Raw genomic sequence first — 15,377 nt, 5'->3', positions numbered from 1 at the left:
CTATTTTAAAGTAAGCATATGTGGGGTTTGGTTTCACCCCATTGTTGGCTGAGGGTGTGCTTGTGGGTTGACAAGAGTGGGGATTCCAGATCCCAGTCACAAAATGAGGATCCTGGCATCATGAGGGGTGAAATGATGAGTTTTCCAAGGCACATAGCTAATAAAGTAGCAGAACTGAGATTAGAACTCAAGTTCCCTGCCTCCCAAATTTCTGATCAGGATTGTTAGAATGAGTCTATGGAAGCAAACTCCCAGTGACTTCTTAAAGCAAATCATTGGACTACTAGTTGTGGTAAAATTAAGATCTGGAGTGGGTTATCAAGGGGTCCTAGATTGCCTGCATGGCCACATGAATATACTCACAGTCTTGGAACAGAGGGAAGAATATGCAAATGGGCAACTGAAGAAAAAGGATGGGGATGCATTTATCTAAGAAAACAATGTGCTGCACGTAGCACATGGAAGAAAAGGATGTGAAGACACCAAGAGTACAATACTTTCCATACTTGGATATGCTTTTTATGAGACGTTTTGGTTCTTTTTTAATAATTTGTCATATTTTATAATAGTTGGTGATTTTTCACTGACATGTAAGATAAATGTATAAAGTGTGAATTTAATTATAAAAAATTATTTCATATTTAAGTTCCAGTCATTTTCTTTCACCTTTATATCAATGTGCAGAATGCAAAAAAAATTTACAAAAAGAAAATCTTTGTTCCTCCCTGAACAATTTTTAACTTAAGTTTCAAGCAATGTCATTTAGATTGATTGCTTACCTTCCTCTTCTGACTAAAATGATGCAAATGATGATAATTAAAACATTGTAGAGATGTCAAGAAAGCAAATATATGTGGTTTTCTAGGAAGGTACCCCTAATAGCAGCCAATTTACTTCCCCACATTGATATGGCATTTATAATTCATAAAGGGCTTTCATATTAATGATATGTATTTTGAATAAAGATCAAGCATTACTATGTCACACTCATGGGTGTGGAGAGAGAGGCTTACAAATTGTTGATATGTATAGCTAGTAAATGAGAGCTGAGATTCCATCTTGGGCCTCTTGGCCTTTATTTAAATGCTTAAGTTCTCAAATGTATTAAAATTTGTATTTTGCTTCTCTATATTTATATTGGTAAATTGTATGTTTTATGCACGTAACTATTTAACAGTACTTATAAATGTGATTTATTATCACCTTAGGTCCATTTCTGGCCATATTTTAGTCCTCTAAGTCTATAGTTAACCACCTAACCCTTGGATAGATTTGAAGCCAGAACTAGTTTGAATTCTTCCAAATCAGATTTCTCACACAAAAAAGCCATTCTTTGTTTTTTTATGATCATTATATAAATTACTGCTTCTGTTTGATATCACTTTCAGAAGAACAATTCATCATGAAGGGTCATTTCACATCAATCTTACAAAAGAATAACCTTAATTTCATATGACCTAGTTGTATAAAGGGTTGTAGTTATACACACACATGCACACATACACACCATTGCCAAGAACAATAGAGAGAATGCCTCTTGCTCATACGTGGTGTCATTTCTACGGTCCTGGTACCTCACAGAGTGCATGGCACTGGATATAATTGAATATTTCAAAACATCACAACATAGATATTATAGAAGTTAAATTTGAATCAAGAAACCATTTCCCACAGTTCCTTTTATAGAAATATTGGCCTCCATAAAGGAGAAAAGTCCTAAACTGGAAAAGTATTAAAACTATAGCACTCAAAAACATACTTAATCCTAGTATTATGCATGAAACAGGGCTAGAAAACAGTAAAAGAGAGTTCACTAAACACACAAATATGCTATGCACTCAACTAAACTTCTCAATACATATGGCTATCAAAGTGCGTCATTTCCAATTTGTATATTTTTGCTTCTAAATGTTGACTGACTGCCTTTAGATTAAGTATGTTTTTTCTGCTATATGTTAAAATACAAAAACAACAACAAAAAACCCTGCAATGCTGACAGTGGAAAATGCATGCCTCCATGGTCTTAATAATTCAAGCAATTTTCTTTTAATTTCATGTAGGATAGAGCTGCACCCTTCCTTTATATCATTAAGCACCAATTGCCCAATTACAGTGGTTTGGGATACTATTAAACTTGTGCCTGAGGCTTTTCTGCAAATCCAGCTTTAAAGCAAATGATCCCAGGAGTCAAAATTATTTACTAAACACAGTACAAAGATTCTTCTAGAAAGACTTAAGGCCTATTACACGTGCTAGATCCTTATATTACAAAATGCTTGAGTACTTAGTGAGGCTGTTGCTTGTTCTCATGAGTCCTTTTTTTAAAAAAAAATTATTTTATTGATTTAAGGGGGAGAGAGAGAGAGAGAGAGAGAGAGAGAGAGAGAGAGAGAGAGAGAGAGAGAATGAACATTGACTTGCTGTTACACTCATCCGTGCCTTCATTGATTGCTTCTTGTATGTGCCCTGACTGGGGATAGAACCTGCAACCTTGATTTATTGGGACAATGCTCCAACTGAGATACCTGGCCAGCATGAGTCCTTTCTTTCTTTCTCTTTCTTTCTTTCTTTCTCTCTCTCTCTCTCTCTCTCTCTCTCTCTCTCTCTCTCTCTCTTTCTTTCTTTCTTTCTTTCTTTCATTCTTACCAAAATATAAAAAGAATATTATGTATTTTGGGTAGAGCAGACTTATGCAGATATTCTTAATCTGAAAGCAGTTCCCTTTAATTTAGGTCATTTTGGAGAGGGATGAGTTGTTCTGTATTAGGGCATTACTTATAAATACAGAATGAGTATTATATATTATGTATTCTATATACATAGTCTGTATAGTGTGTACTCATATGTATATAAATATGTATACACATACAAAGTACGTATATACATATGGTCATCTAAAGATGGGGTCCATCTCCATCATTTGGAACTATATTCATATAACACTTGAAAAGTGGACAGTCCTTTACCGTGGGTAATTCATTCAGTTCATCACTCGTGGTCTTTATAGTTAATAGAAATTATGGTGTCCTTCCCTGTATTGACAATACATAATGATATTTACATCACATACCACCTTTATAGGTGTCCTATAAAGTCCTTTTATGCCTTTTTATGATCTATTTGAATTTTTATATTCAAGCTATACACATAATTATGTACTTCAAATGTAACATAAAAATATTATTGACTTTTGTTATATCAACAGTTTCTCTTTTGGGGTATTTTTAAAGCCTGTATATATATATATATATATATATATATATATATATATATATATATATACCAGAGAAGGAAAACTCTGATTCCAAAAAACCTCCGCTGCCTTGCGGCATACCTCTTCAGGGGAAAGGCTAAGGGAGTAAACCCCGACAGAAAATCCGGAGCTGGAGTCCCTAAGGCGGTTTGACGTTGTAGTCAACACCGGCAACTCCTGCGGCGCACCTGAAGCCAAGCTGTATTGACTCTGTCTTTCCCCTTGGATCCTTCAGCTGCGAAGAGAGGGGGGGTCTGCTGCATGGGCAACAGCTGGCCCTCCATATCACCCTGCCCAGGCTTTGTAGCTTCACTGGAGAGGACACTCCAGCGTCATCGCAAGATGTCGACTCAACACGGGAGGAGACAGATACCGGTTATAAGCTCATCCGATTGGCGAAGGAAACGAGCGCCAGGGGTCTCCTCTGACGGTGGGAGAGGTCATCGCACCTCACTGGACAGCTACCGCCCGCCTCAAGCTGGGCAGCCCCCAGCCAATTAGGTGCCGTCTCGCCATGGCTCACCTGCCCCACTGGGTGCGTGGGGATCAGAGAGGCGTCTCTCGAAAAGTGGGCCACAAAACACTCACACCAGGCAATTCCAAGCAAAGAACAAGAAAGAAGCCTCCAGCTCTTCGCCTCGCTAGCTGGAACATCAGGACCATGTGTCCTGGACTTACTGCAGACCTTCCGTGGATCAATGATGCCAGGAAAACCGCCATCATCGACAGGGAACTGGCACGACTAAACATCGACATTGCAGCTCTACAGGAGACCCGGTTGGCCGACAACGGAACTATCAGAGAAACCAACTACACCTTCTACTGGCAAGGGAAGTCTCCGGACCAACCAAGACAGCACGGTGTTGGGTTCGCTGTGAAGAACACGCTTGTTAACTCCATAGAGCTACCCACAGGAGGAACAGAGAGATTACTTACCCTCCGACTGTCAACAACTTTTGGCCCAGTCAGCATTCTTAGCGCGTACGCCCCAACCCTCTGCGCCACCACCGAAGAGAAAGAACAGTTCTACCATGCACTGGACGAAGCGTTATCCAAGATCCCCAGAAGTAACGCTCTCTATCTCCTTGGAGACTTCAACGCAAGAGTAGGAGCCGACCACATGGCCTGGCCCACCTGCCTCGGAAACTTTGGGAGAGGAAAGATCAATGAGAATGGTCAGCGGCTGCTTGAGCTTTCGTGTCACCATGGCCTGTGCATGACAAACACATTCTTCAAGTGCAAAGAGATCCACCAGGTGTCATGGAGGCACCCCTGCTCCCGCCACTGGCACCAGCTTGACCTCGTCATCACCAGAAGAACGGATATTGGCAGCACCCTCCTCACCCGCAGCTACCACAGTGCAGACTGCGACACGGACCATGCCCTGGTGGTAAGCAAGGTGCGCATAATGTCGAAGAGGTTACACCACTCCAAGATGAAGGGTCACCCACGCATCAACACCAGTTGTGCCAGCAACCCAGTTAAGACCCAGCAATTCATCAACAAGATGGAAGATGCACTCGGCGAGGGAATGGCAGCAGATGACATTATCGAATCCAATTGGCCACGTCTCCGCGACGCCATATACAACTCCGCCATTATTGCTTACGGGAAGAAAGAGCGGAAGAACGCTGACTGGTACGAGGCTCACTGGGAAGAAATGGAACCCGTGATCGAGGCTAAGAGGAAGGCCCTACTGGCTTACAAGGCCACGCCCACTCCCAGTACACTTCAAGCTCTACGGGCTGCCAGGAACAAAGTCCAGAAGACCGCCCGCCACTGTGCCAACACCTATTGGCTAAACCTGTGCAGAACCATCCAGGAAGCCGCCGATATAGGCAACGCACGAGGAATGTATGAGGGTATCAAGAAGGCAACAGGCCCAATCCCCTCCAAGATCGCCCCCCTTAAGTCCAAGACAGGTGAGGTCATCACTGACCAGGAACAGCAAATGCGGCGGTGGACCGAGCACTACCTCGAGCTGTACACAACAAAGAACACCGTAACAGACACTGCTCTTAATGCCATCCCAGGCCTACCAGTCATGGAGGAGCTAGACACCCCACCTACTGCGGCAGAGCTCGGCAAAGCCATCGACCGCCTTGCTTGTGGGAAAGCACCAGGAAGCGACGGAATCCCTCCAGAAATCCTAAAGAGCGGGAAACCAGTCAGTCCTGCTACAGCCGCTCCACCATCTACTCTGTCTCTGCTGGAAGGAGGGTTACATCCCCCAGGATATGAGAGATGCCAACATTATCACCATGTACAAGAACAAAGGAGACCGCAGCGACTGCAACAACTACCGGGGCATCTCTCTCCTCAGCGTCGTCGGCAAAGTATTTGCCCGGGTCGCTCTTGCCCGCCTGCAGACCCTTGCTTCCCGCGTCTACCCAGAGTCCCAGTGTGGCTTCAGAGCTGGCCGTTCAACAGTGGACATGATCTTCTCCCTACGCCAGCTGCAGAAGAAGTGTCACGAGCAGCATAAACCACTCTACCTCGCCTTTATCGACCTCACGAAGGCGTTTGATCTGGTCAGTCGAAGCGGACTCTTCAGCTTGCTACGGAAGATTGGCTGTCCACCACATCTGCTTGCTGTGGTCATGTCCTTTCACGACAACATGCACAGCACGGTGTCCTACAACGGCGCAACCTCTGAGGCCTTCCCAGTCAGCAGCGGAGTAAAGCAGGGCTGCGTCCTCGCGCCTACGCTGTTCGGAATCTTCTTCTCCATGCTCCTCCAATACGCCTTTAAGGACTGCAGCGAGGGTGTCTTCATTCACACCAGATCCGATGGCAAGCTCTACAACCTGGCCCGTCTACGAGCCAAGACCAAAGTCAAAGAGGTGCTCATCCGTGAGATGCTCTTCGCCGATGACGCAGCCTTGACATCACACTCCGAAGAGGGACTCCAGTAGCTAGTCACTTGCCTTTCCCACGCATGCAAGGAGTTCGGACTAGCCATCAGCCTGACGAAGACGAACGTTATGGCTCAAGGCACGGGGACTACCCCATGCATCACCATCGACGGATACACCCTGGAGGTTGTCAACGATTTCACTTACCTCGGGTCCACCATCTCGAGCTCTCTGTCAGTCGACTTGGAGGTCAACCGGAGAATCGCCAGGGCAGCCACAGTTATGGCCAGACTGAACCGGCGAGCGTGGAACAATTCCAGCCTCACTGAGAAAACCAGACTGCGCATCTACCAAGCCTGCGTACTCAGCACTCTCCTCTATGGCAGCGAGACGTGGACCACCTACGCAAGGCACGAAAGGAAACTCAACAGCTTCCACATGAGGTGCCTGCGACGCGTCCTGCATGTCGCCTGGCAGGATAAGGTCCCCAACACCGAGGTGCTGAAGCGAGCCAACATGAGCAGTTTGCATGCAGTTCTTAGTGAGAGACGCCTCAGGTGGCTCGGCCATGTCAAAATAATGGATGCAGGCCGTATTCCCAAAGACCTCCTCTATGGCGAGCTAGCAGAAGGCCAGAGGATGACAGGGCGCCCAAAACTGCGGTTCAAAGACATCTGCAAAAAGGACATGACACAATGCTCCGTCAATCTCAACACATGGGAAGTTCAAGCAGACGACCGCCTAGCCTGGAGGCTCGTGGTCAGGCAAGGTACGTCACGCGCAGAGGCTGCGCGCAACGAGGAGGCGGTCCAGAAAAGATCGAGGCGGAAGCAGCGTCAACAGCAGCAACAACAGCCATCTGCCTTCACCTGTAACAAGTGCGGCAGGGATTGTCACTCCCGAGTCGGACTGCACAGCCATTCTCGGCGGTGCAGATAGACTCTCAAGAAGCTACGCCATCGTCTCTCGAGACGGACAGCTGCCACCGCCGCCGACGATATATATATATATATATATATATATATATATATATATATATATATATATTTGGTTTAAACTATGAGAACATCTATAAAAAAGGGCAATTTACTTAGAAGAATCACGTTAGATATTAGTGTTTATGTATATTTGATTCACAAGACCAAACCAAACAACAATAAAAAACCTTTCAAGGGAAAATTTCAAGGAAAAACTTGCTTTGTCATAGTTTCAAACTTGTCTTGTACGAAACAGGCATACAAAAATATTCATTAAGCTGAATTAAATTGACTATTCCTTGGTTCAGTGTCATTTCTTTATAGTAATCCCAACACCGATGAGTGATTTGACATTACTGCAAGTTGGAGTCTCTGGTGAGCAGATTCAGTTAGCGATTAGTGTGTAGAAAGTTTACAGAGAGAGAACTAGGAGTGGGCAGAGGGAGAAGGTGGTCTGCAATGTGGTCTCAACCAAACCTTCAGTCAACCTCTTAGGGAGCTTTGAAGATGTGTTGGCCCTTTTGATTTGTGTCTTGTTCTGATAAGGTGGGCCAGGCCTTTATAATCTGGCATTGGCCAGTCATTGACTGTGGGCTGCTCCCCTTCCTTCCTGGGTGGATAACCTAACCTTGGACAAGGCAGCTGTCTTCAGCTGAGGGCAAATTCCAGAGAGGGTTGACTGCAGACATAGTAGTACCTCCAGTGGCTGGTGTAATAGGAATAAGTCGTGGTACTCTAAAGGAGAGGTACAGCACTGTATTTACTATGGATACTATGGTCAGTCAACTGAATGAAGTAAAAATGGCACAAAGCCATGTTTTGACTACAGCGTTGTGTCTCCACATCTCATCTTTCAATCTCTGATTCTGCTAAAGGACAGGCATTTTTTGTTTCTTAAAGGTAGACCTGGGAGGTCTGAATAGACTAATTATTCTGACAATTTCCTATATTTCCTATTCATTATCTCACATAGCAGGGAGCCTCTTTGGACCATCAAGCCTGTAAATTTAGGATTGCACATTAATCAGTGGTAAATAATTGCTAGCTGCTGCCTCTGGGCTTGGGGCAAACTTTATATGCCAGCATATATACAATTAGCCTCAAGGTTTTCTCAGGAGCACTTGCCCAGCCAACAAGAAAATGAGCATTACAGCAACTGAGAAAATGAACATCTTGGGTCATTTTCTTGTTGGCAATGGTTAGAAATTCTTACCATTGAATTGCCCTGCTTTGTTTCTCATTACCTCTCAAAGTGTTGCTAGATAAGAAGCTATTTGGCCCATATGACATTTTAGCTTGTTTGGGGTGAGGAAGATGAACTACAAGAGCAGGAAAGATTAATTTCTAATGCAGTACAGATTCAGTGCTCAGACTTTTCTTATTTTTATATCTTTTCACTAGGTGAGGTGAGGTGGGGTGGTGCAACTTGTGCTGGAGTTCTGAAAATCTAAAAGTATTCATATGATTTTAGTTGTATATGCATCTCTACATTTTTATTTCAGAGTGTGTTAAGCTGTCTTTAGATGCTCAAGGTGATCTATGGTACCAAGAAGTTTAGGAATCATTATACTAAAGATAATTTAAAACAGCAAAACCTCTCATTCATTCTCTGGTTTTAAGCTATTACCTCTGTATCATGCGTTTGGATACTCCACACAGTTTTGGACACTTCACAAGCACCTTCTTCAACTTTTCTACAACGAATTCACCACAAGCAAGCCCTGTCACTGTTTTCCCTATTTCTCTTAATAACATCACATTTATTTAACTATTCAATGTAAAGATCTAGTTGTAGTTTCTCCCTTCTTTTGTTCCCTACTTCTGAGAACCATGTCATAACATGGTGGCATCTGCTCAGAGTGCTCCACAAAACCCTTGTTCAATGGCAAATAGTTCTGAGCAAAGATAATTATAAGGGAGAAGTAGAAAATGTTTCTTTATGTCAGGACAGAAGGAAAAAGACAATGAGGTATGGTTTGTGGGAAAATGCCCAGATAGCCTTTTGCTTTGGGGTGAATGAATTAGGAGTGGGCCTTTCACAGACCAGTTTAAACCTTTCTACCTAAGCACAGTAATTGTATAGGGAATGGTGTGTTAGCTGGAATCAACCACATGTAGGCTGGGTTTAAGAGGCCAATGATCTTTGAGATGACTTGGTGGGAACACTGCTTGTAGAAATGCTTCATACCTAGAGGGGCAAAAGGACCCATTAAAATCCATAGTTTTGGGGGAAATACAAATGCAAATTAAGCAAAGAAAAAGCAGGTCCCAAAGGTTCTTGTCCCTAGCAAAGTTAGGCAGATTTCTCCAGTTTCTTATGAAGTCTATCACACATTCCTGAGCAGGACATTTTTCTTTTAAGACCTCCCTCTCTGTTTCCCATGTATCCTTACAATAAATTCAACATTATAAGCAATTTGTGTATTTTCTCTTCATTGGAACTCTTGAGAATCTCACCTACTGGATTAGTAAAGCATCTCTAGCTAAAAGGACACATTTCCCTCCCAGTTATCTCACAGGTATTTACTGATGTCTGGAATTCCAGTAGTAGGGCACAACGGCTTTCCTTCCACAAGGAGAGATGAGGAATAAGGGGGAAAAAAGGAACTCACTAATATTTATTGTGTGCCTATCACAGGACAAGCACTGTGCTAAGCCCTTTATTCAGATGGTCTATTTGTATACTTGATCCTACCTTCCAAGGTAGATGTAGTTATCCCAGAAGAGGAAACTGTCAGTGAGTTTCTGCAACTTGTCCAATGTCAGTCACCTTTACTTAGGGTAAATAGTCATGACTCTGACACCAGCATTGTGACCCAGTACAAGTCATTTGATGTTTGGTGCTTAGCGAAGGCTGGAATGATAATAACTTCTATTCTTTTGTGTATATTTGAACCAGGAGGGTGAAGAGTAGAGGCTGGAGCTAGCAATGGGGGAGAGACGGAGTTTTATGTAGGGATGGCTACTTACCTATTTTCTCTTAGCTCCAAGTCAACTCTCCTATGTGGTCTTCTGTGATATTGCCACAGGACTTGGCAAACTACATTTTCAAGACTCCTTTGCCAAGGCGGCTTTCTTTTAGGATCTTTCAATAGAGGCACTACAGAGAGACTGGAAAAAGGGAGGAGGAGAAGGGTCCTTCTCTTCCTATTAACCTGCTGCTTCAGCGTGAGGCAGTGGGGGGCTCCCTAGCAGTGAAAGTTGGTTCTAACCTCTAATTACTTTCAGTACTCTAAGAACCAGTGTGTTCAGACCCGATGAGAGATACCAGCCACAGCCAGTGGTGCAAACACTCATCCGAGGCCTGAGTACCAACTCCACAGGCTCCTGGTCCAAGCCTATAGGCTCTTGTAGCCCTGCCTCTTTCTCTTCTTCTAGCTTAGAGTGGTCACTGCTTTCTCTCTGGGCTACTTCAGACCTTCCCTTTTCTTCTTTTAATCATACTGCACCTGTTGCAACCAATTCCCTGTATTAAGTCTTTTGATTTCGAACTGTTCCTGACCAGATGTTGATTGTGTGTGTGTGTGTGTGTGTGTGTGTGTGTGTGTGTGTGTAAGCTGTGGAGTGGATAAACAGATGATTGGAAGTTCCAAGAGCTTGAAAAAATGGCCCAACAAACTGCACCAGGGGATTGTTAGAGGAGGCATTGTCTTGACTGAGAAGCTCTTGAAAGAAAATGTCTAAATTTCATGTTATCCACAGTAAGAACATTTTTTAATGTCTGGAAGTGTGAGGTTCAGAGAGAAGCTCTATATGATATGCCTTTTAAAAATAAATGCAAAAGACCACTCAGAGGAATGAGATTTTTATATTGTGGCTTCTTTTCACTAAGTCAGGTGTTAAAAGAAAATCATTTGCAATTTGATCCCTTTCACTACAAACCCAAAGCAGTCTGCCCTTGTGCATCCAATCCCTCTCTTATATTCAGGGAGCTTGAGATGAGATGGCATGTAAAATTTGCTCCTTCCCTCCCTCAGATTACCCAGTTTTGCTTTTTACTCACTGTCAGTGAATGCTTTCAACTGTTTTATAAAGGAACAAATTACCTATTTATTTAAATGAGTTAACTCTAGCTTGCTGACAAACAGTATTTCATTTTTAGAAGCAGCTGCCATACTTTTAAAACTTTAAAAAAACATCAGAAACATGCTAGGAAGTACAGCCTAAACCTTATAAGTGACTTCTAAAATTTCTTCTGTTCAGATGTATTCTATAAAATTAACTAACTGGTGTGATAGTTTCCATATTCTGAGAGAGTTTTTTTTTTTTTTTAAGTTAATGTGTTTTAGAAGTTTTTTTGTAGATATATTCATTCACCTTAAGTTCAAGAAATATATACCACACAAAGCAATGACAATAACAAAGTCCATATTGCATTGAAGACCTCAAAGGTGATGAACCCAGTCCCATGCTGGGGTGGTGGGACTACACATATGTATACCTTTTTTTTGGTTAGCATTCTCCTTCACCCTGTTCTCCAAACTTGTTCTTATTGGAGCCCTTCTGAGGCTTATCACGTGGAATGATCAAAAGGCTCAGAAGGGAAAGTCAAAAGAACACTCAATACTAATTAGTATGGAATAGAAAAAAAAGTCTGAATTCTAGCTGGATCCCTATTTTCTGAAATATATTTCATGTCATCTTATCCCATAATTACTCAATGCAAATAACATTTCCACAGCCAAACACATCGGGGGAGTTAGGCATATCATGACTCTCCCTTCAAGATTTAGTATATAAATCACATGTTAAAGACTCTGAGGAGTCCTGTAATAAAGAAACCAATTAAACTTGATTGAAATAAATAATTTCCACATTTTTGTGACCATGGAACATCTCTTTCCTTTTACATTTTTTATGACTCAACACCCCAAACCAATTTTTCTTGGAATCCACTTTTGGGATACTGTGTGTAAATGAAAGAAGGAAGCTGAAGACATTTAAAGGTTCTTCAACAAAAGAGTGAAGCCTGGAGAAAGACTAAGTTCATTCATATTCACTTTCTGAAAAATATAAGGCATTGTATTAGTTAGGATTCTCTATTGAAAGGGATAGAAAAACTGCTTTTAAAATGATTTGAATAAAAAAAGGGAAGTTGAAACTTTACAATACTAAAAATATACAGGGTAGACTTGACTTCAGACACTGCTAAGTTAAGGGATCAAGCAATGTCTTACTCTGCCTCTCGTGCTGCCATGATTTTTCTTTTCATGCAGCACAATTGATAGCCATGGACTCTCCAGCCATTCAGGTTTTCAGGATAGAATGTGATGGGAAAGAGACCCTTTCTTTAGTAGAACTAGTGAGTTAGGCCCTTGCAGGACAAATGCATTGAGAATGGAGGCAGTGTGGACCCTTAAAAGGAAACAGGATTTCTGCTGTAAGAAGGAGGAGTGGATGCTGGTGGAGGCACACCTTCAAAATGTCAAGAAAATAATCTCATGTATCTCCCTGGTCTATTTTTCTATTGTGCTAACAGGAAAAACAACAACACCCTCTTAGGACAAACTCTTTATATGTCTGCTTACTTGAGTGAAAGGAGAAGGGGGATAATCTTGGAGTGTTGACCGGGTTCTAAAACTGAAAAGAGATCTTGGTTAGAAACAATTACTGGAGAAAAAAGGAAAGCAGGAGCCTCTTAGAAGATAAGAATGTGTGACCATTGAACTCCACTAGATTGCAGGTGTGGCCCTGGCTCTCTGCACTAGCAGGAGTCCTCTGAGTCAAGGAAAGCAGCTGACAAGAAGGGAAAAGGGAAGCCCATCATTATTTCCCTTGTTGAATTGCATCCTTTGGTCCCCATCATTTTTCCTCATCCCAGTGTCTTTTCCTTACATTTTAAAATCACTTAGAGGGTTTCCCAAGTGCGTCACTTTGCCAGTCCTTCTTCCCCTTCCAGATCTCTAAGAATCTCTGTCTCTACAAATGATCACTCAGCCTCTGAGTTTTGTGGTTTGGATCTAGGAGTCTCCTTATTTCTGGTGCCAAATGAGAGGTGGGATGTAAACTATTACTTATTGTAAACAGAGAAGGGACTTTCCTTTCCAAGGTGGCAGTCTGAGTGATTTTCCTTTTCCTCATCCATGTCAGTATTTTCATATGTATTTAAGTTCAATCTGTGTGTGTGAGAGTGAGTGAATTTTGATACTTTTATAAATTGTTGCCCAAAGTATATCATAAATTGGCTTCTCCCACCCTTTCAGCTTCCCTTGTCACCATTCTGTGACTTACACTTTATGCTCCATTAATGCAGACCTCTCGCAACTCTCCATGCATTCTTATGCTGTATACCACAGTCTTGGGTTGGGTTCCTTAGAAACAGCCTGAGATGGGGGTTCTTGTGCCAGTGATTTACTGAGGGACTGATCTCACGAGAAATCTGGAATGGAGGGAGGGTAGCAAAATAGGGTAGGGCAAGAAGCCAGGCCAAGATGTGAGTTCAGCTCCTAACGGGAGCTATGGAGCATGAAGGTTTTCTCTTCTGAGGTAAGGGGACTGGTATGCTAAATCTTCATATCAGTTCATCACTGACTGCGGCCACTTTTGGAAAGGGCATAGGCCCCTCAGCATTCCCAGGTGAGCACCCCCTTTAGGCTGAGAATAATTCTCAGGGAAGAGTGCAGCTGTGAGTTGTTAACAACCAATACTCAAAGCAGCTGGGAGATCTACTACAACTACTCCAGGTGTTTGTTTACATAATTCATCCCATGAAAAATCATTTCTTCCCTCCTTCTGCTATGCTGGCTGAAAACTTGCCTTAATACAGGGGCTTTCAAGCCTCAGTGTGTTATCAGAATCATCTTGAGGGCTTGTTAAAACTGAGAATGCTGACTCCCTGCCTCAGAGGTTCTGAGGTGGTGTCTAATAATTTATATTTCAGACAAGTTACCAGGTCGAGTTGATGCTGCTGGTTTGAATCTCACAGTTCTCATGAATCAGTGGTTTAATAAATCCTTCATAATGCACCTGAGGTATCCTTCTTTTCCATTTATACCCCCACCACCCTCTCCATCTTGAATGAGTACTCTTTTTGCTTCACTAACACCCTATGCACTTAAAACACTACACTGAATTACATACAGCAGAGCTTTTGCTCCATGCAGTAGGTAGAGGGCTATGAGGAGCCCACTAGCAGAGTGAAGGGTGATACGTGTTTAGACTTCCAAGGTAAAGCTTTAAATGGATTTTCCATAAAAATAAATTCTGTCTTGTTACCTTGTAAATCATTGAGGACGGCACTCTGTCTTATTCATCTTACTACCCCTGGCTCTTAGAATTTCGCCTGATGTTTTGTCCAAAACACCCTTTTTGAACTAAACAATGTTAATCTTGTTCAGGATTAGTTTCATGAAAAAAAATATGTTTGACATATATTAAGTTAAATATTTACATAAATTAAAAAATGTTTAACTTACTATGGGAAACTCCGTCAATTTACAAATAAACTGTTGTAACATAATTTATTTTTAGTTGAGAGCTGCCTTCTCTAGTATACTATGTCTACCCCTACATGTCTGTAGAAAGGCATTAACCTGACATTTTACATACACATATAGGAGTCACTTCCAAAAAAAAAAAAAAAAAAAACCAACAAAAAACACCACTTCTGGTCCAACACTTACTTAATTCGCAAATCTGTAATTTGCTTTTGGAAAAATCATCTCATAAAATGATGATGACTTCAGGTTTAAGAAACCTGGCTCAGAACTAAAAAAAAGTAAACTTTGTGGCAATACTGCAAAGAACAAAATGTAAGCAGCATTTACTGTCAGTTGCTTTTAAATGTAAGCATTCACTGTACCAGACAGTCTTCCTTTAGAAAACACAGGCCAGTGACAGAAGCTAACAAATAAATTACCGTTCTTAGCAAAAGTAAGAGTGTTCTCCTTAGAAGAAAGATGATAATTGGGGGGAAATTAGCAAAAGGTGACTTTGAAAGGGTGGTTAGGGAGTATATAATGTAATGGCTGTTCAGGCATATATTTATCAAAGCTGTTGACATAGTTCCCTTTTTAGCTAATATTTAAAATGCTGTTTAAAGGAAATGGTGCATGTATAAAGTACCAGAGGCAAGAGGGTTTGGAATGGTAACCATTAAATTTCTTTGCTAATTGGACACACCAGCTACTGCTCCAACATTAGTCTAAAGCTTTACCTGACAGGCTAAACAGCCTGAGCTAACCCAGCATTTGGAATTAATATGTTTACTCTAAGAAACACAAAGTCTGATTCAATTAGCATCCAAAGTCATGAAGTCTACAGAATTTAATGTTGGAGGTTTTTCTTTCTCTT

At 42.0% G+C, this 15,377-nt stretch overlaps 1 pseudogene; it reads left to right on the top strand.

The window, feature by feature from the left end:
* The first annotated feature begins 229 nt into the window (after positions 1 to 229).
* LOC150012882 (U6 snRNA-associated Sm-like protein LSm6 pseudogene) overlaps positions 230 to 15,377 on the top strand; it is a 41,240-nt pseudogene continuing 26,092 nt past the window's right edge.

The sequence above is a fragment of the Furipterus horrens genome, unplaced genomic scaffold (genome assembly GCF_987537825.1).
Source record: "Furipterus horrens unplaced genomic scaffold, mFurHor1.1.pri manual_scaffold_4, whole genome shotgun sequence".
NCBI lineage: Eukaryota > Metazoa > Chordata > Mammalia > Chiroptera > Furipteridae > Furipterus > Furipterus horrens.
The sequence above is the reverse complement of the archived record's forward strand: the minus strand, read 5'-3'. Positions and strand labels throughout refer to the sequence as shown.